The following is a 23,727-nucleotide window of genomic DNA, read 5'->3' as shown; positions in this document are numbered from 1 at the left end:
GGTACTCAAAAAGCCTCAAAGTATCCCTAGAATATTGGGATCATCTAGATTGGGTGATCTAGATCATTCAAACTACTCTGGAATTCCTTTTTTCTAAGATCTACAATACCTAGCATCATTTGTGTTCACTCTGTGCAAGATATTTAGTCACGTTGATGGCCATTAGACCTCGCAATGCTAAGAGCAACTCGAAATTGTGGAAGTTGGACATTCCGTAAAATACAAACGGCCTCCCATACACTGCAAAGCCTCATGGCGCTACTATAATGCTTTTGATACATTCATAGGTTATTCCAGGCTTTCCAATCTATTCTGGAATTAGGACCATCAAAGTCTACAGACTCTATTCTTGTTCATCTTAACTCTATCGGCATATTTTTTTCACGATTGTGTATGTTGCACCTCATACAAATAGATCCAATATATTTTGAAGTATGGGTCGCAATATCTGTAAATCTTAGGATATTTTTATTGTAGCGAATGCTTGCGGAATATAATATACGCTACTCTTAGAGCCTTAGAGTGAAATTCTGATATCTTAGCAATATTCACTTGGTGATCTAGATCACCTAAACTATTCTGGGATCAAAACCATTAAGCTCTACAAGCTCTACTCTCGCATCTCTCTTTACTTTATCGATGTAATTCTTTCACAATTTTTTCTGTTGTATACTATTGTGAGTACCTCTTTGTATTATTTGTGCATCCACTGACATACATATGATCTTTATGGTATTTTGAAGCGTCGGAAATTACCCAAGAATTCCTCCAGGCGTTTCTCGGAAATTCCTCCAGAAGTCCCTCAGAAATTCATCGTGATGTTTTCCGAGACTTCCTCTACGAGTTCTTAGGAAATGTCTCCAGGACTTTTCGTGAAATCCTTCCTTTCTGGCAGTTTGTCGTGAATTTCTGCAGGAGCTATTATGAAATTCCTCCACGAGTTCCTCAGGAATTCCTCCGTGAGTTCACCGAGGATTCCTTGGAAGTCCCCCAAGGATTTCTCCAGGAGTTCCCTGAAAACTCCTCCAAGTTATTGTCCCAATAGTTACTCCAGAAATTTCTCCTAGACTTCCTCCAGGGAGATTTCCAGAGATTCCTCCAGTAATTTTCCCAGGAAAAACTTCAGGTATTCCTCCAGGGATTCCTTCAAGAATACCCCCAGGGATTCCTTCACGAATGTCTCCATGGATTCATCTATGGACTCATCCAGGAATTCATTCAGGTATTCCTCCAGAGATTCTTACAGAGTTCCCCGGATAATTTCTCCAGACATTCCTCCAGGACTTCTTCCAGAAATACCTCCAGGACTTTCTCCAGGAATAACTGCTAATTCATCTACGAGTTCATCAAGGGATTCCATCAGAAATTCCTACACGGTGTACTCCAGAAATTTTTCCAGGGGTTCCTCCAGGAATTCTTCTACAAATTCATCCCGGAATTTTTCCAGTCATTCCAACAAGGATTCTTCCAGGAATTCCAACAGGGATTATTTCAGGAATTTTTCACAGGGATTCCTCCTGAAAAACTTCCTGGAATTCCATCAGCCATTCTTCATGGAATTCTTCCAGGAATTCCTCAAGGAATTCTTCCGGGGTTTATCCAGGAATTTCTCCAGACATTCCGTCAGAAATTCCTCAAGGAATTCTTCCGGGGATTATCCAAGAATTCCTCCTGGATATATTCCAGAAATTCCTACAGCAAATACTCCAGGAATAACTACTGGAAATCCTCTAAGAATTGTTCCGGGAAACACTCCAGGAATTCCTACGAGAAATATTCCAGATATTCCTCTAGAAAATCCTTCAGGAATTAATAGTTATTCCAGGTATTTCTAAATGGTTGGATGCCATTTATTTTTTTATGTTCTGCCAAACAGAAATTTTGTATTTACTCTACGAAGAGTTGTCGGATTTTTACATAACAGAAAAAAGGGTGTTTGGCTCGGTTTAGCATATATTCTGAGAAATATATCAATTTCTTCTTAAACTTGGAAAAATTAGTTGTTCATGCGACGCCGCCAGATACCATCCTCCAATTTACCACCCAGTAATGTTCGCAATACGAACACCCCAAGTAACAATTTTGATTTTATCGAAGTTTTTAAGCGATTCAAAAACTTTTACCATGAAACCATTGATGCCGACTTTTAAGTCCTCTCGAGCTCTTGTATGGCTCCTATGGCCCACGTTCTGGCTAGTTGGCCCAATCTTATCACGTTCTACAGGACTTCGTATGCTAACCGGCTTAGAATTTCGGGTTGTATCATAGTTTTATCGTATCCCCGATACAACCTTCAAAATAAAAGCATCTTCTGACTTGTCAAATATTTGTTATGTTTATTTTTCACTGTCAATGCTCGATCGTCAGAATTAATTATGCTTGGTTGTTTATCCGACCATCAATTGGAAAGGTGCCGATCTGGAATTCACTTTTGTTTTCCTATTTAATGCGTGTTAGGAGACATGCCACGAGAAATTTGTGGTGAATGTGATTGTGATGGTAATGGCAAAAAATAAGTGCGCCACACAAACTGTGCATTAATTGGAAGTTAAATGCATTTAATTTACTTAGTGGAATTGGGTGCAAAAAATGTTTTTTCAACATATCGGAGTTTTAAAGACATTATGTAATTTTTCTGTAAATAAAATGACGGAAACGTGTTGAATTGTTAAGTTTGATCTTAAGCTGTACGTGAAATCAAAAAATTGAGTAATGAGTTTTTTGTATTTACATTATCCTGGCTAGGCGACATATTTTTTGAGAAAACTCTGTGTTCCTGATGATTGCTACAATAGGGCTAACCCTCCTGAGGGGGTCATAACTGAGCTCATGATAGAACTAACGGTTTTATCACAGCATTTCTTGGTCTATGTTACGACCACGAATTCTATTGTTGGTTTAAAGCATTGCTTCTCAGTTTTGTATATTAGTTTACGAAAAAAAATTCTCTCCGGCAACAACAGCAAATGCAAGTTTTATTGAAATGGTATATCATAAGCGATAAAACCAATTCATGACTACTTGCAAGTTTTTAACTGAAGATGTTTATAGCAGAAGTTATATGATAGTGTTATGGAATGAAAAAGGTGCAAAGTAAAAAACTACCACATAAAACTAATATAGAACAGCTAGCTTTTTCACATGCTCGTATAGAAAAAGGATAAAGCATGAATAAACCTTCAAGGGATGTTGATTGTTACTTAGGACATTACGTTCAAAGCCTATAAAGACTCCGATCAACTTCTGTCAACATCAATGATTCATGTCCGCATAAAAAGCTGTCTAATAGCTGTCTTGAGCTGGTCTAGCGTTGGAGAGTCCACAACCTGTCAGTCGTTTTCGATTCGATTCCCGGCTGTCACTCTTCCATTCCCACCATTCTACTATATCTCGAAACGGCAGCCACTATTGTTTTGACTGTCAGCAAGTTTTCATCACGGACGTTGCACATGACGGAAGCTGTCCACACTCAGTTACAACTGAACAACCACATTTTCCTTATGCTCTCGTTTCGTTTTTCGGCTACTCTTGCTTCCCTATTCTGCCGGGTTCCCGACACCAGCTTCTGGCTTCCGGGGAAAACGCTGGTACTGCTATGGCTCCGTGGATAGATTCACACAGAGTCTTGACATTATCGCTCTCGTTAATCCCACTTATCCGCTCATTAAGCTTCTAGCCAGCTATAGCACTGTCGGATCTATGACATTTGGTCGAAAGACATTTGGTCGAATGACATTTGGTCTAAAGTACGTTTGGTCAAAAGACATTTGGTCGAATAACGTTTAGTCGAATCATTTCTAGCTCGCGTTGATTTCAATTGCAACACTGTGTCAAAGTACAGCCTATGTTTGAAAGAAGGAAAAATCTCTGATGAAAAAGTCTGCAGTTATAACATCTAAATACCAAACGGAATAACAGCTTGTGTTCAAAAGGGTAAATTTCTTCTGAAACTTTCAGCAGTTGGTACAGGAAAACGCAATGAAATTAATAAACGTGAAAGAATAGCCTATGTTTCAAAGAAGGAAAAAACATGATAAAAAGGCAACAGCTAAAACATTTAAACACGGTACAAATACGAAACTTAAAAGAATAGTGAACCGACTCCAGATTTAGATTAGGTCACATTCTCATTATTTGACGCACAAAACCTTTAAATATTGATATTAAATGTGTATCATTGCGGAAGCAACGATAAGTTCGTAGAGGAAGAGTCACATAATTGTAAATATCGGTAGAGTTTGCACCGGTATAGTTTGCTTCCGTTTATACCACGCTTTGCGCTAAATTGTTTTGTTGTTACCATAAGAAGCATAACTTCCAGGGTAGAAGAATGCGATACCGAAAACAGAAGATCGAAAGTTCTAGGTAACCTAGATATCGCGCTCAGAGAGAGACTCATGCAACTCTCCCTTATCCAATAAGATTCTCTCGCTATAAAAATGTACTAAAATAGTAAAAGAGAAAGAAAGAGAGAAAGGGTGAGAGAAATTGCATTAGGTTAAGATTGAACCTAGCTTAAGTGGGGAGAATGGGATTTAAATTTTAAGTATATATATAAGTTGGGGTTTCAATAAAAGAAGAGAGTTTTCAGTAGTGTATGAAGAATCATCCCGACTAGAAAAATATATCAAGTTTATAACACATTGTGTTATGATGTTATGAAATTTTTCTATAACTCATTATGTTATAAACTAGATGCAGGATGATGTTAAAATAACTAAAATCGTAACAAAAAGTACACCGGTCAAATCAAAATAATAACCTATTTTGTTATAATCAGATCAAAATTCTAACACAATATGATATAAATTTTAGCTTCAAGAAAACTAGTTTCTATCATATTTTGATACAATTGTGTAAAATGATGTTCTGAATGTCAAGGAATCAAAACTAAATTATTTCACAATGAGTTATTGAACAACATTTATAACACAATATGATACAATTGAGTTATAATATTTTTAAACACCAAAGATGTTAAACATGATTATATCACAATGAGTTATACATATCATGGTTTGTTATAATTATGTTATATTTTTGTTAGAATCTTCTAGTCGGGATGTTACTATTGATGACAATTCCTTTGTTAGTAGATACAATAGCCTATGTTCAAAAGAAGGAAATATCATTGATTAAAAATCACAATCAAATCATAATGTCCACTCTTAGCACAAATAACAAACTTGAAAGAACATCATAAATATGTTGAAAACAAGGAGAAATCTTTGATGGAAAAGTCATATGTTCTACACAAAACCCCAATGAAATGATGAAACTTGAAAGAAGAGGCGAGAATCAAAGTAAGAAGAAATATTTGATAAAAAATCAACTGCTTTAACAATGCCAACGAAAACTACACAACACTACAATATTTACTTTTGATAGTTTAAAATTATTAAACACGATTAGATTAAATTGCTAAAAGACTTAACGTTCATTCGGGTTCGGAAAAAGTGAAAAAAAAAAATGATGCGTGTTTGAGGCAGTTGCGATGGGGACCGCGATCGGGTTGCAGTGTTCGGCGGAAAAAAACGAAAAGTCACGCTTGTTTGTGGCAGTTGCGATAAAAATCTCGATCGCGTTGCATTGTTTGAAGGAATAAGTGAGGAGTGACACGTGTTTGGGGCAGGTGCACATTTTCCTTCCTCGTGAAGTGATAAAAATGGATGCACACTTCTAATCTAATCTAATCTAATCTAATCTAATCTAAGCACTTGCACAGCCAGTATTGAAAAGCATCCTGGAAATACCGAAATTTCTTCTGGTATTTTCTTGTCAGCATTAATATTTGCAGCATATCGATGATATGATACAAGTATTAAAATGGCCAGGCCCACTGTGCAGACTTGGGTTTGAAGATTATTCAAAAATTTGTGGCTATCAGATTATCCACTTATGAATAACATGATAAACAAAAACTTTCAAATATTAGGAAGGAAGAAACGGGGACAAATCGTACCAACCGTTTCATATAGGGGATGGTTTAAATCGTTGGGAGTGGCATTGCTAAGAATGGTATTGCCACTCCATGGTAGTCCAATTTCCAGGGATGGTACATTGACATTTACTTCAACTGTCCTGGCCCTAATGCCTAAGTTTAAGTGCCTATACTCGCTCTCTGAAACGAAAAAGATTTTTTCACCCTCTTCTCTCATTAGAAAGCTCGTTGAAAAATGATTAGCTAAAAAATCACAAACAAAGCACATACAGATCAGAAAGATCTTACCAAAATATTATCCGGAAATAGCATTCCCATGTTTAGTATCCTCGGCCATAACGTTATAGGTAAGTTAGGCGATTATGTCTTCATAGCTAAACATCTATCAAAGCAAGCGCTTTGAAAAAATGTGACATTTTTCAAAACCCTTTCAGAATCACACTCATGTTGTCATGCGGTTTTTCTTTTCTTCAACTAGACGCAGTTTTCAAGATCCACACCACCTCAGTAGGACGGCTCTAGAGGCACGTTCTCCTCCATTTGGGAAATTTGTACCATCCACACCACCTCACAAACATAGGCGAAGTTTCCACTACTGAACACTCCCAAAATTAAAACGATTCATTTACACATTTCACGCTGAATTGCATTGGAAAAATGAAAAAAAAAAGTGAAATATGTATTGTTTGCTTTTTTTAAACCACGGCACAACCCGAACGCGTGTTTTACGTCACTGTTCTCACTTAGAAGAAACTACGGCAAACTTCAAAATACTCTAAACATTTTAAAACCATTAGTTAAGTTTGCTAAAATATAAAAGAAAAAGCAGTAACATCGTAACACTACCAGCCGAATCACACAATTATCAGCCAAATTGAACAAAATTGCGCAAATATAAACACGACCGAAAGTCGAAAAGCAGCCGACTCACGGCACAGCCTGCTGCGAATTGATAAAAATGGATGCACACTTGGTAGCAAACAGTATTGCAGAAAATTGAAGAAGTTACCAGGGGGGCAGCAAAAGCCAGAATCCCCGTAGCTCACAACAAAAACACGTTCAAAATGGTTTGTGCTGAAAATTGATGCATTACACAATTTCTTACTGATTTATTTGCTATCTCCGCGTTGTCGTGTAATTTCGAACGATTACACGCCAAAATTTTGGTAACCTTTTGCTAGTTTTACACGTTTTACTTAAGTAATAACTTAGGGTAATGACTAATTCGCAAATGTCGTCCACATCCCAGATCTGTCAGAGTGCCCAAAAGTGTCAATTTCCCAAACATGTCAAATTCATGTGGACTACGGCACATCTATTCGTGGTTGACGTCCGCGCTACCCCGCTGGAAGTTACCCTACGACTCCACTAGACAGAAATGTCTTGCCATTTTGCTGCCAGAAAGAGAAAACGTAACAGCAATGATCAACACCGCTGTTTTCCATGCAAACAACGAGAGAACATTTCTGTCATGACACATCTGTCCAGCAAAATGACAAGACATTTCTGTCTAGTAGAGACGACGGCTTAAGGAATGGTTGCGGTCATCCGACGACATGGAACTGGGTGAGATCATTCCGAGTTTTTTTCTTTTCATACTAGAAGAAGTTGGGGTAATATCTGCAAATCAATCTTGTAGTTCTGGTGCAGGCCTAATATTGAAGCGATAAAAATGTTAGGAGAAAGTGGTTGCAGTTCACAACAATCATTGGGCAAATTTAAAATAATTGGCTTAATTACCTCAATAGCTGTCTAAGCTTGAAAGTTTGTTCTCCGTATACTCTAAGTTCAATATTGTGGGAAACACACGACTATTTCCGTGAGTCGGTCGGTTTTCTCGAAAGATGCGGACGCGAATATTGAATGCAAAATTAGGAGCGCGCGATAACTTTCGTGGGAAAGTCGATTTACACGGTAGTGTAAACGATCGATGCGGTGACGCGTTTAATACAGAACGATCGTTGACATATGTGAATTACCCTTACTATCGCGACCAAATAAATCATAATCGGGATGAAGACCGTGTCGTGTATTTCAATATAATTTGTGGATCATATCACCTACCAAAGGTGGCGCCAAGATCCACACCTTACCCTACCCTGCTAACAAATACTCCTTTCCGAGACAACTGTGGGGACGCTGTGGATTCCACGGTTTCTAGTAACAACGGTTGTCGAACTAACATTCCTTCCCCTTTCCCGATGACCGTAAGAACGTGGCTGGCGCCGTTATTGACTTTAAAATATTGAACTCTCGATTTGTGAACATTGAGAGTGTGTAGCTAGTCCCAAGCACCATTCATTGGATCTCTGTGCAACTTCGATTGTTCTGGTCAATCACGGAGTAGCAACTACGATGTGTACGGTTATCTTTGCTGTGCTTTGCTTTGCTTTGCTTTTAAACACGATTAAATTGCTAAACGACTTAACGATCATACGTACATTCAACCACATAAGGACTGTTCAATTTATAAAACGGACAACTTTATAAGGCTATAAAAAGAAGACGCGTAGTTCAAATTTAACCACGCTTTCTTCGTTTTTCAGAACTTCATCTCTCATTATAGTAATAATTTTTGATTCGAATAAAAATAGTTTTATTTTATAGAAAATCGGCCAGATGTTAAATGAGGTGAATTTTTCGATTGCTGAAAATTGAAAATATGTATAAAATTACTGTTCACATATGGTATATCGTTTTTAATACCAGAAATGTATGTGCCATGCTGCAGGAGCATGAGTAATAAACATTCTGGCAAAATTTAAACTCAATTGGAAAATTAAGTGTTGAGATATTAAAGTCTCAAGTTAGATTCGATTTTTTGAATAAAATTCAATTGTGAAGCAAAAAGGGCATGAAAATATTAAATAATCAATTTTTTTATGCATCCAGTCGAAAGTGGGAATAATGTGGTTTTAAATGCAAAAAACTGCTTCTTAATAGCATTGCTGGTTTGGTTACTGTGCGCCATTACAGATACAGTAATCAAAACAGTTTCGTTCTTTGATGGTTCTTCCAAATAACAATGCAACCTAATGCAAATTTTGCATAACAATGGTGTTGGAAATAAAAACTTTGCTTCCGATTATTATTAAATAAGGTGTACAATAACATAGGATCAACTTTGTTGAAAATATATAATAACAAGTTTCGCTAGAGTCGAAAATCTGCATCAATGGAGCAAAAAGTATGAAATTTTTTAATATGACCATCTTTATGGATTAAATTTTTGATGGAAAATGCAATGAAAAGTTATTTTTACTTCTGTATCATTCAGAGAGCAATATTCTACTACTCTGGACAAATTTTTACCCGAATCCGTGATGTTATTGCAACACAGGACTTAAATGAACATTTTTTCATAATTTCTATGAAAACAAGGCAACTCACTGTATCAAGCTGGAGCCTGCTTGTTGCATTATTACTGATCAACTATTGAGCTTTACCTTTAGTAGAACAGTGTAAGCTTCCAATTCATTAAAAACTTCATGAAAATGTGCATGTTAAGTATGTGGAAAGTTATGTCGAATTTTGAGAAATGGGTTTTTATAGATGTTTTACGAAAACCGCTTCAGTTACACAATAAAGAACATTTAGCTTAATGTTATATTTTTCCCACATTTGAGAATAGCTATAGAAAGTTACGCAAAAAATTGATAATGATTTTATTGAAAAATAAAAAAGATATCGTACAAGCAAGATGTCCGTTTTATAAATTGAACAGTCCTTAAGTTCAGTAACACATGATTTAGGATACCGAAATCTGTAATATTATTTTCCACTCAAATCTATTTTCTTCAGTTCGACCAGTGCATCAGTGCATTTCGACCAGATGTCCACTCGACGAATTGTCTATTCGACGAAATGTCATATATGCTTCTTCATTCACAAAATGGGTTTCGACCAAATGTCCTTTCGACCCAACGTGCTTTCGACCAAATGTCCTAAAGCCAGCACCGTCTGCTGAAAAACGCTGAATGTTGAAACGCATATTTCCCCAGTTCCAAGAGTTCCCAGAGTTCTCAGGCAGCGGTTGCCTTCCTCTTTTGCGTTTCCAAATATTTGCTAATCGCCGACTCTATGACAATATTGACACATTCCTTCAATGGCCGAGAGCTGTCCAGGCCATGTCCTTACGACATCTAAGGGATGAGAAAGAATGATAAGTGGGATACCTGAGAAGGTGTCGAGACCTCTACGTCCGCTCAGACCTAGGTGTAATGGTAACTTGGATGCTGTTAGTGGAAGGGTAAATCCCCAGGCTACGTTTGGTCAACGATTGGGCACCAAAGTTTCAAAACGATATGCGGAAATAAAACTCATCAAATCACACAAATCTCAGTACTTTAAAAAAAAAACTTTTGACTTCCATTTGCGTCTCCCGGACATCCCCAAAATCGCACGTAAATAACACGAAAAGCACTATCAGCTGTTTCTCAATTCCCGGGGAAGGGGGGGGGGAGGTTTGTATCTGACATGGCTAATAATTAGTTTATTTTGCTTATTGACAGCGTCTTTAGAGATTCCGAAGGGATCCCTAAAGAAATTCCAAAAGCATTCTCGAATTAGTCAATAAAATTCCATCAGAAATTCCTGGAGGAATTCCCAATGAAAATCCTGGAGAAATCCTGACGAAAACACAAGTCCCAGGAAGAAAAATAATCCTTAGAGAATTTCCGAATAATTCTTTGCAGAAAGTCCGCAAAGAATCTCTACTGGATTTTGTTAAGAAATCATCGTGAAGAAAACCTGGAAAATTGTTCGAAGTAATTTCTAAAAGGACACATGGAGTTATTCTCTAAAAATCCATGTAAACAATTCAGGAGGAATTTCCAAAGGAATCTCTGGAGGAATATGAAATGGAATCTGGATTTCATCACTGTGAAGGAATTCCTAGGCTCATTTTGAGGCATTTATAAAGAATACGCAAAGGAATTGCTGGAGGATAAATTCTCGAAGGAAACCACAACGGAATTCCTGAAGAAATTCTTGACGGAATCACTCGGGGGCTTTCCGCTGGTGTTGACCAATCGATCAACAATTCAGTTCAATCCGTCATTGTATTCTTCTGATTTGTGCACTTGAAAATTCGATTTCTTTATTTCATCAGCTCAAATACCATACTCAGTCACTAATAGGCTAATACTCATTTTTGTATTCCTCAGATGATCGAGTTTTTTAAAGCTTGTACATATCTACCTTTTTCCCTTTACGTCCTAGCTTACTATTTTGCAGAAAAATCCTTTCCAATGTTTCCTTTCAGCTTGAAATAATTACTAATTCATTGCCACCCACACTTACAACCAAAATCGATAGCTACTACACCCACAAGTTTTCATTCGGATAAACTTTTGCCCTCGAGCAAACAGTCCTAACCCTTTATCTTCCGGTCCCAGCCGAAAAAAAAAACCCTAAAACTTCAGACACATCCACACTACTTATTCACGAGCTCTCCGCTTAATCAGTCTCCGCCCTCCCGGTGCCATCAGAGTGAGTAGCGGCAGCAGCAGCATCACGTCGCCGCAGCAGGTCGGCGGTCATTCCATCCTTACCTACAGCGCCAGAAGCTGAGTGTAACCATTTTTGGTGCCTCAGCGGAAGCCTTCCAGTGCTCAAAGTTGAAAAGCGGAAGTTTGAAACAGAGCCGGAATAGGAATAACCATCGCCGCTGCCGCCGCCGCCGCCGCCGAGTGTGGTGTCTCCCATTTGAAAATAATCCTGAGCTTCATCGTTTTCCGGGAGTCGCGGCAGCCAGCGGTGCAGCGTCGTCCTTAGTACCTACTCTGAGCTGGTGCCAGTACCGGATGGCGCTGACGGTGGAAATTAATTCCGCAGAAAGTCAGTACCATTAATATTAAATTTCCTGGATGGACATGACCGAACATTCGAAACCGGTCTGAGCCCTTTAGTGGAAGGATGACAGGACCGACAGCAGCGCGATCGTGTGTCTGCATGGCCCCGTTACCTCTACCTGGGCGACTTTTGCGTAATTAGTCCGACATGTGCCTGCAGCTGCTGGGGTTGTACTGGGGATGTTGTGCATTTCAGAGGAGGGTGTGCGCTGCACTGGACGGCGCACGAAGCACGGAAATGAAATGTGGCAAACGGAGGAATGTAATTAAAGTTGCTTCCAGGGGCAATGTGTTTGAAGATTCGCCAGAAGAGAATGCGTTTGAAGTATTTGGTATCACTCAGCATGGCTGATGTCTATTGCGTAACATCGAATACATCATCCGGAATTGCTAAAAATATTTGCATAATTGCAGGCAGCGTTGTTGTAATACGTCTCTACTCTCATTTACTTCTAAGATGCACAACGCTTATTTTTGACCTTGGCATATTCATCTCCACGAGATAAACTAAACTGCGGCTCACAAATTCTATGAAATAAAAAAATAATATTGATTGGTCTGTTTGCTGTACCGCAATTCAGAACAATTCTGGCTTTACTATCTTGACCGCTATGAAGTGCCGCCTAGAAGAAGCGGAGTGCGAAGAATTGGAACTGCTGTGCCGTTCCCATGAAACATGGAAGTTCTACGGGAAGCTCAACGCATCCCGCAACGGCTTCGGGCCGCGAGCCGAAATATTTAGAGATGAGGACGGGTCTCTTAACGGACGGACGTGACCACGACAACCAACGCGATGGAACGACTACGCCCCAATGCAGCAGAGGACGGAAGTGAGCCAACTCCCACGCTGAGGGAAGTTAAGGATGCCTTCACCAGCTCAAAACCAACAAAACAGCTGGTAAAAATGGTATCGCAGCTGACCTCATCTAGATGGGCCCAGAAAAGTTGACTAACTTTTTGACCCGATGTATCACGGGTTCCCAATCGGTGCTCCGCAGCCGCCTTGGGGCCGAGAAGCCAGTCTAAGGGACCACGGTGGACGGAAATCGGGTCAAAGTGGGACGAAAATACTTCAAAAGCAATAATATTCTCAATAGTTTGAAGAAACATGTACAAATGTTTATCCATTAATGAAGATTACATATTCTAATATTTCTAGGATTTTTTTTTCTTCAGTATTAAAAAAATGCTTGTTCAAAACATCTCCGAGTCCAAAGTTTCAAAGTTGGTACATACAGGGGATAGACAACCCAAGCAACACGACTTGTTTCAAAGCCAGTACCAGCAACATCAGTGCAATTTATTCACTGCTTAAATTAAGGACAACAGAACACAATTGCTTCGCCTTAAAACGCAAAAAGCACAAATTTTAAATCGTTGTGCAACTTGAGCTAGGGGGAATGATAAAAAATGAAAAAAATATATTCAGACTCGAACCATGGACACCAGGAGTATTAAACACTCACCTTACACACTACACCAGAAGCTCTGTGAAAGATTTGCTGCTCAATGCACCATAAAAGCTACTGAAGTTACGCGTTACTTCATTGTACCGTCTTTGCCACAAGTTAGAAAGCTGTCAAAATGAAAAGACGCGCAAGTTTTCCATTTGGAACCTAATCTGAACAAACAAACCAGAGTAAGATGTTTCATGTGTGTTACATAGCACATTTAATGCAAGCTGACTGTATTGCCACTTGTGAGGAATGTGTAAGCTCCGCCTCCATAAATCGATGTTAAATACGATGTTATTTGTAATTCCTATGAAACAAAGCTGCAACTTAACGATATTCGGAGTTTAAATGCAACTCAACTGACAAGATGCAAGTTGCGTGCGCTTTTATTGCAACTCTTTTAGACCAAAGCATAGAAAACCACATTTTGGATGATGTTGCAGGTGCTGCTTGGGAAAATGACAAAACTTCTCAAAAAATCGTCAAATAGCAGTCACTTTTAGAAAAGTGCATAAGGGAACGTACATAAATTAAAAATTGTAATTTTCAACCATCCCCCCCGATGTCGCACTTTTATATAGAACCTCTGAATTTTTTGTACGAATCGTCACACTTTGCTCCCTCTCCCTTGAAGCGTGACGTAATTTATGGACGTTCCCTAAAAAAAATTAAAAAAAATGACTAAACTTGAAACTATTAATAAAAAAGAAAGTTACAGCAATTTCATTTATTTTAGGATTTTTTAGTAAATTGGTCTAACTTTAATATGCTTCCCATTACTATTTCAATTTATTGCCGGTTATTTTGTTACGTCTTTTCAAAACATATTCATATAGAAGTCAATTAGAGGGCATTCAAATAAACTATAATTACCATCTCGAATTTTAAAGCGTTGTTGAAATTTTCGGTAATTTGGTGCTGTAACAGAAAAACTATCTAAACGTTATGATTTTCTTCCTAGTTAACAATTTTAGATTATAACAAAAGTTATTCAAAGCTTATCATATAAGTCATGAACGCTCAAAATTTCATTGCATTTGGTTCATTGAATCCGGAGATATAACAATTCAAAGTTGGCTATCGGATAGTTATGACTTTTTTTAGAATCTTTCTTACTTCATCTAGAACGGCACGATCTTTCCCAAAATTAGACAATTGATACACATCTAGTTGAGCAACTTACAGTAAAAAATTTAGATTTTATGCACTTTTCGAAAACTTACAGCTATTTGACCATTTTTTGAAAAGTGAAAATTTTGCCTGTCCCGATCATTTTGTTTATCCCCTGCATATGGAAACAATTTTTGTTTTCCAAAACATTTTGGAACTCGGAAATCTAAAAATCTATTAAGAAGTTTTTGATCGATTTGATTTCAGAGTATTTTTGGTAAATATATAAGATTTATGTTCACTAAAATTGTAAAAGAAGTAGAGTTTTTTTTTGCTGACTTGATAAGAAAATGTTGTTTTATGTTCATTGACGAATATTTTTATCAGATTAAATTTATGGTAGTATTGGTTAGAATACGCAATTTTTGGTAAAATTCACTATCCTATAAAAGAAAAAACTAATGAATTCTGATGTAGTTCGTCAAACTGTCTTTGTGAATATATCAGAATAAGTTTCCAAAAGAATTACGAATTTTTCTTATCTCTAGAAGTGCACAGTGGGAAAAATGGACTCAAAATCGCAACTTTTGCAACTGGAAAGGCATCAAATACCTAGGGAATCGCGCCACTTGGGCGGTGGCTTCTATTTTCGTCTGTTTTCCGCTATAACTTAGTCAAATTTGAACCAATTGACACAATTTTTGGAATGCGATGAGATAGGTATAGTATTTACCCGTGTACAACATTTCAAGTCAACTGATTCAAAATTGACTGAGTTATAGTGGAAAACAGACGAATATAGAAGCCAATGCCCAGGTGGCGCGATACCCTAGTTCTATGTAAAAATGACAAGGAATCGAATTGAGGCGGTCTCGGCAGACCACGGCAAATGTCCTATTTTACCCCATTTTTCCCCTCTTTACACTATTTTCATACAACACAAAACAAAGAAGTAAAGATAAACCTCTGCCACTAGTTTGTCCAGAAAAATGTTAAATACTATTAGCATAGGCTGTTCTCGATTAAAGTTGAGCATTGTTTTGTTGTGTAGATCACTGTAATTCCCCATTTTGTCCCATACTACTTATAAAACTTGAAAAACTAGCTTTTTCATAGACTTTCAAAATGCTTTCAATGTTTCCATGCAAGTTATAGGAATCGTGATGCAAATACTATTAAAAAATGGGATAGAGTTGATTTCCACTATGGCAGTGCACAGGGTGTGGCCTTTTTTGCTCAAATTCTCCCTAATTATCATTCGTTCAAAAATTTTATCAAAATGCTCTCTACTTCTCTCTACTGAAGGGTTGCATAAATTAAAATCGTTCAATATTTTAGCAAAGATGATTCGCAACGAGAATGGAACATATTCATGTTGCCCAGATCACATTAACATTTCTTAAAAATATTTGAGATAAGTTTTTTTTTCTCAGGTTTGCAAAGTTCTTTTTTTCAGTGCTTCCATGCAAATTTTGGTAATCACGATGCAAATACTCTTACAAAACGAGAATAAATTGGTTTACACCATAGAAAAACACGAGATATATTCTATTTTGGCCCAATTCACTCTAATGTTCCCACCAAAAAGCATATGATGATTTCCACTGATTTACAACCATTTTTTTAGCAAACATATTTCATAACGAGGATGAAACATGTTCATTCGCGTGGTTCAAAAAATCGTTTGCTGCTCCACACCGCTTTTTCGAATCATAACCAGAATCTATGTCTTCTCCCAAAATTTGAGCTGATTTGGTTGAAAGTTGAGAGTGCAGAAGCCCTTCAAAGTTTATATGGGAATTACTATGGGAAAAGGACGTTTTTCATTCAAACGACCGTATCATTTCCCAAGTGCCCTAGAGTGTTAGTTGACCCTTGGTACTCCTAGGCTACACACCTAGAAAATATCGTGTAATTTTAAGTGTCCTAAACTTGACATATACGAGCATCTTCAAAAACACAAATTTAGAGGTTAAAACATGTAAATTTACGTCTTTCAAGACACTCCAAAAACATTTTTTTTTCATAGCGTCTAGGAATCGCTAGAACCGATTTGACAGATAAAACATAGAAAAGTAAAATACTGTCCATACTAGATTCGAACACCAGATCTGTTGGTCGTGAGCCCCATCTCTTACCTCTCGGCTATTTCACCGAGTTAGAAGGTGGCTGATAAACGTGATACTAATTCGACGTTTCTGGTGAAACGGATTTGTTGACATCTAACGCAACCAACAAGCACTTACATGATGCGCGTAAAATTGAGTCCAATTTGTGCTTCAGCCTTGAAAACGTTTACGTTCTTGGTGATTCCGTTTCGTGCAAATTCCAGAATTTCCAAGTGTGTACTCATATATTGTAGCTTATAATATATGCAAATGTGTCAAAAGCTATTTTTGAAAATTCAGTCTTCTTTCGTCTGACATATTCATGACTATCATGTCCAAATATCTTTGAAAAATGTAAAACTAGAACTCTGAAAACCGCTGAAATCTCACAAATTTTGCCATAATTTCTAAAAACAATACATAAATAACGCAACTTTCGAACGAGCAATTCACTAATAAGTTCATTCGAACTCAAGAAAATTGCATGAATATTTTTTGAAAAGAGGAACTGGACAACTAAACGTATGCCACGAAGAACAAGAATCTCACTGAAAAAACATATTGTCGTAATTTTTTGAATCGTTCTTCTGTCAAACTAAAAGATGATTATTGAATGAAATTGGAATGTAATCTTAAGCAACTTAAGCTGAAAAACTTTTACTTGAATTTCTTGCTATTTCTTGAATTTCTTGCTACATTTTTTTCAATTGCTTGCTACTTCCAGAGGAAAATAACAGCCGTGATTACAATGCTTCAACGTAGTTCAGTAAAACCATTAGCAGTAGCTAATCGTAATCAAAAAATAGCTTCCAAGAGGAAATCAAACTTTCTTGGGACTGGACAACTAGTAACACATCTGCTTCTTGTTCTATAGTCTGTTAAGTATACTCAGAGCAAGCCAAGTGATTTACACATGAACACATGCCTTGCGTAGTGGTGTTCCATGTGAAATTTTATAGATATAAGACAAGTACAACGGAATAGACGTCAGTGTGACTACATAAAAATCATAGCCGAAAGAGTTTTCCAGCATACTGGTAGCACACAAAACCATGAAAGCAGTTAACAGGTAGCACACAAAACCATGAAAACACTTCCCATAATTCACTGCATAATTGAACATAGTGTCTTCAAATGAGATTTTCAACCGTGAAGCTTTTACAAAATGGCTATAATTTAAATTATCGATTTTTTTTTTCTATTCTGTAGAACAGTGCAGTAAAATCTAAAGTTAGACGTTCTGTTATCAAAGCGTTTATTCTAAGATAAGTTCCTTACAAGCTTACTTGTTTTTAATAAAGCATATTGCAAAACTCCCAATGTTTTATAACGTGTGTCAGTTAACTAAAACTCGGATAATTGAGAAAAAAAATGATACAATCTTCTTAAAGTCGAAGTTTATGAAGTTCATCCAAACTCAAATTATTATTGTTCCAAATGTTGTTCAAGATATGTTTGAAGAGTTTCACATAAATATTTTTGAAATATCTCACCTCTCGAAGCACCTCCACTTTCCCAGAACAAAACTTTTTTTTCTGAGCACTCGTGCAATTAATTGATTGCAGGCCTGCAGCCAATCCTTTCAATCTGCACAGAAAGTCTCACAAAAACAACAAAGCCATACACCATCCAAATGCACTCTTCCCGTTTCGCCCAAACTGCACGTAAACACTCATAAAACACCTCTTTCACTTCCGGGTGCCTGGCTTGAAGCAGAGTAGTGCCCAGACTTTTTCGTTGCCCCCACTAGTACAACAGCATCATAATCATCTTCGCTATTTTTCCGAAAAAGCCATCATCATTTGTTATCATCATCATCACCGGCAGCACTATTTCCCCCGCAATGCTTCTCCGTCCCGAGCTTTCGTATTCTGCGGATAAGACCGGCTCGTCACTCTGCGTTTGAAACTCCAATTCACCAACGGAAAATCATTTCCCATGCACTAGGATCACCATCATCGTCATCAGTCTAACCGCTTAAAACAAAAACAGAACGGGAAAAACTTTCTCGACACTCGTTGTACAATCCTTTTCGATGCAAGGCGGCAAGGTGCTCTACTGCTGCCGCACAGTTTTAAATCCCGTTCGTCCGTCCCACGGAAAACACTCGCCAACACTATCAGTGGCCCAAGTGCATCCGAGACCGAATTTGGCACCAACAGGCGGCAGATTCTCTACGCCCTCGACGTTCAGTCCGTCCGAACGTCAATCACCAGCGTCAACGAGGGAGTCACGTTTGCACCCACAACGACTCGCTATATGCAATGTAAACTGCTGAGGAATGCACTTTATCACGGAACCGAACGACAGCTACGAACGAAGCGGCCACTCGCTAGGACCTTCCCAAAATCATACCCGATCCCGACGGCAAGCCACGAGAGACTGACTAATCGCTGTTTGGCAGGAATCTACGACACTGCCAGGCAGAACACAAACATCCTCCCGAAGTATCGGCATTTGGGAAGGCATTCGTCGTCGCTGTCGTCCTCGTCGGGTGCTTGCTTTCTACTTGCACCATGCGGCGACCACGAAATCAACTGCAATCATCAGACTGGCTGCTGCTGCTGACGGTTTCTCGCGTTAGTCGGCTGTAGGAATGCCGAATTCAACTCCGACACGACCAGCTGCTGGTTGGAACTCACAGCATCCATGACGCATGCGCACCGGTTGTTCCTAAATGGGGAGCCGAGCAGAATGAATGTCAATCGAGGGGAGAAATGAGTTACCCGGCGGCGGCGGTTTGCTTACAATTCATAAGAAACTGAAACCGTGGGAATCTATTAAGGTCAGGGTTGCATGCACTTGGCTGCAATAGTGGCAGTAGGTCGCACTTACTTGCGGTGGAAAAGCGAACATATGAGATCCCGATCAGAAAGGCATAACAAAAATGTAACAAAATTATATCAACGGTTGTTAGATATATCAACGTTTGTTATATTTAGATATATTTGACAAAAATGATTTGAAAACCTGATTTAATTATATCAGAATTATAACAAGGTCAGTTATAATACAAATAAAGTCATTTTGATCATCTTTATATGAACATTATAACAAACTCAGTTATAGTTTTCAAAATGCAGTTTATTTCAAATGAACATTTCACTGGTGGTGTTTGGTACGCAGTTACGCCGCTGTGTGGTGCTACTGTGCTTATAAAATACAGTATATTTGACAAGTTTGTATCATTATCCAGACCCTTAAGAAAGTTCAGGTTATACGTTTGATTTATTTATTTACATACTTGTAGATTCAGGGTTATCCATTATTAGGAGTTCACAATCGACTTCTTGATTATCCACGCACGTATGGTTTGTACACGGTGTGCACCTTGGCTAAAACTGGTTTTGCAGCCGCCGAGTGGGAGCTGTCACTTATAATAGCTGGCAAGCTGTATCGTAAAAGTAAAAACAATAAAAACAGTTCATACTATTGCATCAAAATGTGTTTTATTGTCATTTTTTATCAATATAATCTAGTTTATATACAATAATTCGGAAACAGTAGGCCATGGGATTTTGACGTTTAAGAAAGAGTTGTTTATTTAGTCAAAATGAACAACTTTTTCGAAGACATAAACTCTCTAATGTATAACAATAAAAAGTTACATGATGGCACTACTTATATCTATACTGTTACTAAAAAGCTTTTATCTCAAAAACACCAAAAAATACCTATCCAAATTTTTGGCAGTATGTTTACCTAGTATTGCTTCGTATTTGCTGAAAATTTTAAGTTGCGATTTTTTGCGCTTTGTGAGATATTAAGGCTTGAAATTCACACTATTTTTTCGAATTTGTATTATTATTTTTATTTTTTTATGATAATATTCAACATATTCCCGTACAATGTGATTGGTTTGACACATATGCATTAGGAAAAAATTTCAACTCACATGGTTTCTAGTAAGAATGTTAAAATAAGCTTAAAAATCTGTTTTTTCATTGATTCGTTTTTATTTTTTAAATAACTCGAAAACAGTAGGCTATGGAATTTTGACGTCTGAGAAAGAGTTGTTTATTTTGCCATAATGAACAACTTTGCCGAAGACACCAAGTCTCTAAGACGTAAAACAAAGAAGTTAGATGGTGACGCCACCTATGCGGACGAGCTGCGAACAACTGCGTTCTTAGCAATAGATGCCCCTGCTGATGTCAAACAACTTTGTCGAAGACACTATGTGTCGGAAATGCTTTGTTTTGGAGTTATTAATTTAGTCCCGCTAGATTGCGATTCTGGCCCTTCCCGAGCAGAGGGGAATATCAAATTAATAACTACGAAATTACAAAACCTGTTTTTATATCTCGTTTTGTTATTATTGTATTATCAAGGCATTACGTTTCCATAACATGTTTTGTTGGACAATCTTATTTTGTTATGACCAAGCTATTGGTATACAGCCATTAAATAACATTTCAATATTACATTTTGTTGTGGAACAAGTTTGGTTATTATTGTATTATTGAAAGTGTACAAACATAGGCGCCAACTTAGGGGGGGCAAGCATAGTTTTGCCCCCCCCAATATTTGACGATTTTTCGATTTTCCCATACAAAAAATCAGAAAAGCCCGGCTTTGCCCCCCCAATAATTTGACCAAGTTGGCGCGTCTGTGTACAAATACTATCAAAACTAAACAAGTTTTGAAATAAATCCTACGTGTCATTCAACAACGTTATTTACAGTATTTCGCGAGTTATGCTTACGGTATCAGATTTGATAAGAGGTGTGGTTATTACGTGACATGGAGGTGCTGTAATGTGTACAAAACCAAGTCCCTGCTGGGCGCCGCGAGGTTTGAAATTGACTGAGTTGTTGCTGAAAAGTTCCCAAAATATCAGCCACTTCCCAAGCGGCGCAGCACCCTACATACATCAAAACGAGAACATAGCAGACGATATTGAAGGTGGGGTTTGAAAGGGACGTTCCAGATTCCGCCGTTGACATGAGAATTTCAATGATAAAAATATCAAACTTATTGGGATCGTAGTGTGCTATGGTGGAGTGAAGACGAAAAATTTTGCAGCGCTGTCATTTCTGCAAAAAAAATTGGATTTTTTGTTAAAGTTCTGGAATTGGCTGTTTACTCTCATTTTCAAGATACACTACCCGTCAAAAGTACGGACTCACAAAAAGTATTGCAACAATATTGCATCACCCTGACTCACCTCGACATCTCCAAAACCTGAAGACTTGCAAAGATGCAATCTTTAGCAAAGTTATTCAGAAGCCCAAAAGCAACAACTTTTCTGAAGGCGGTATGTTTGTAGGTGTTCTGGTTTTAGAGATATCGAGGTGAGTCAGGGTGATGCAATATTGTTGCAATACTTTTTGTGAGTCCGTACTTATGACGGGTAGTGTATATTTGAGAAGCTGATGTGGAAGCGGATTGGTTGCAGCACAATAAAACGTTTTGCATACCACAACGCATGGAAATCAATGATGGGATTGGCTGCAAAGGTCGCATCAAGGTAGGAACCGCATCGTCCGGAACGTTTCAACAATACTTGCTGCTGCCAAATAGAGCCGCTAGAAGCGCAGCTGTAACCACAAAAAGGACTTTCCTTGGATTGCGGAAAATAAGCAGAACCAAAAAAGAAACGGGTGAGTTTGTTCTGATTACACCCTTCAATATTTGAATCCTATCAATGTCATGCGCGTAACTACAGCGCATCTGCTCCAGTGTCGTACGTGCTTGTTATGCATTATAGCCTGCGTGTACGATTTTGGTGCTGGGCGCCAAATCGTCGTAGTTAATACGTGAATGAACTATATCAAACGCGTCGTCATCACAGGTGTTTATCTTTAGGAAAAAACAAGCTAATTCTTCAAACTTATTTGACAATTAGATTCATTCAATTTAAAAAGTTGCATATATACATTTATGCGACAATGAATTTGTTACATCATTAATAACATTTTGCTTCACAGGATGAATCCAGGTAAATTTGTATTATTAATACTGACTTACTAAAACTATATATATACTATATTTCACAAATATTTCTCAACTATATAAAACTAAAAAAAATCGGAGCGTTTGGTACGGTATGCCCACGCTTCCTTCCACCCCTGTAGATACTAGAACTGTTTCGATGATAAAGTTGTATTTTGGCTAACATCTAGACAGGTCTAGCATCATCTTTGCGGTAAACACAACGTAGTAGGCCTGGCCGCTTTGATACTTGTATCATATTTCTGATATGCTGCAAGTATCAATATTGACAAGAAAAATTCTTGGGCGTAATCTAACCCAAATATTTTCCAGGATGCTTTCTCGTACTGGCTGCGTTTGTGTTAGATTAGATTAGATTAGATAAAAATATCAAACTTATTGAGCAAACTTGTTTGAACGAAGCTAATACAGACAGCTGAATCCAAAATTGTAGATGGTTTTGAATGGGATTTTTCAGAAATATTTTGTATTTTCACATGTTTTCCTTGTCGTTCCAGATGATGAAGTCGGATCTTCCTATTTGTGGTAAAAGATTACATGAATAGTTGAAAATACGCCTATGAGGGAAGAGAGAAACTGAAGTTCGCAATGATTGTTCCACCATTCTCACATGCTGGTCTAAATATGTATAGCATTCTCAGCCAACACGAAGTCATATATGATGTAGGAAAGGATGCTAATGTGGAGGCCATATGCGTACATACTTTCATTTAACCACGGCTAGAGCGTACGCATATCGCCTCCACTTTAGCATCCTATTCAGCATGTGCAATTGTTTGAGGGCCCATATAGCCGAGGCGGTAAACGCACGGGTATTCAGCATGACCATGCTGAGGGTGACGGGTTCGATTCTCGGTCGGTCCAGGATCTTTTCGTAAAGGAAATTTCCTTGACTTCCTTGGGCATAGAGTATCTTCGTGCCTGCCACACGATATACACATGCAAAATGGTCATTGGCAGAGGAAGCTCTCAGCTAATAACTGTGGAAGTGCTCATAGAACACTAAGCTGAGAAGCAGGCTTTGTCCCAGTGAGGACGTTACGCCAAGAAGAGGAGAGAGGAGAGGAATTGTTTGATATCATAACTAATTTTGCTTTCGGAATGTTATCAATAACTCTTTAATATCAAAATTTGTTATTGGAATATTTCCCAAATTCACCGTTATTAAGTTGTTATTGACACTAACAAAACATGTTATTAAATTGATTTTTCAGGAACAAATTTTTGTTATGTGACTTGTTATTTTGCCGCTTATGACAGACAAGTTTATAACTCAATATGTTATGTTAATAACATAAAAATAACTA

At 37.9% G+C, this 23,727-nt stretch overlaps 1 protein-coding gene across 1 annotated transcript in view; it reads right to left on the bottom strand.

The window, feature by feature from the left end:
• Positions 1–19,187, bottom strand: part of LOC109398085 (lachesin) — a 460,438-nt gene extending 441,251 nt beyond the window's left edge. Inside the window, exon 1 of the mRNA XM_062852595.1 lies at positions 17,959–19,187. The gene's annotated coding sequence lies outside the window, so the exon portion shown is untranslated. The remainder of the gene's footprint in view (positions 1–17,958) is intronic.
• Between the last annotated feature and the right edge of the window lie 4,540 nt (positions 19,188–23,727).

Source organism: Aedes albopictus, chromosome 2 (genome assembly GCF_035046485.1).
Source record: "Aedes albopictus strain Foshan chromosome 2, AalbF5, whole genome shotgun sequence".
Classification (NCBI taxonomy): Eukaryota; Metazoa; Arthropoda; class Insecta; order Diptera; family Culicidae; genus Aedes; species Aedes albopictus.
Note: the sequence above shows the minus strand (reverse complement) of the source record. Positions and strands in the feature narration are given on the sequence as shown.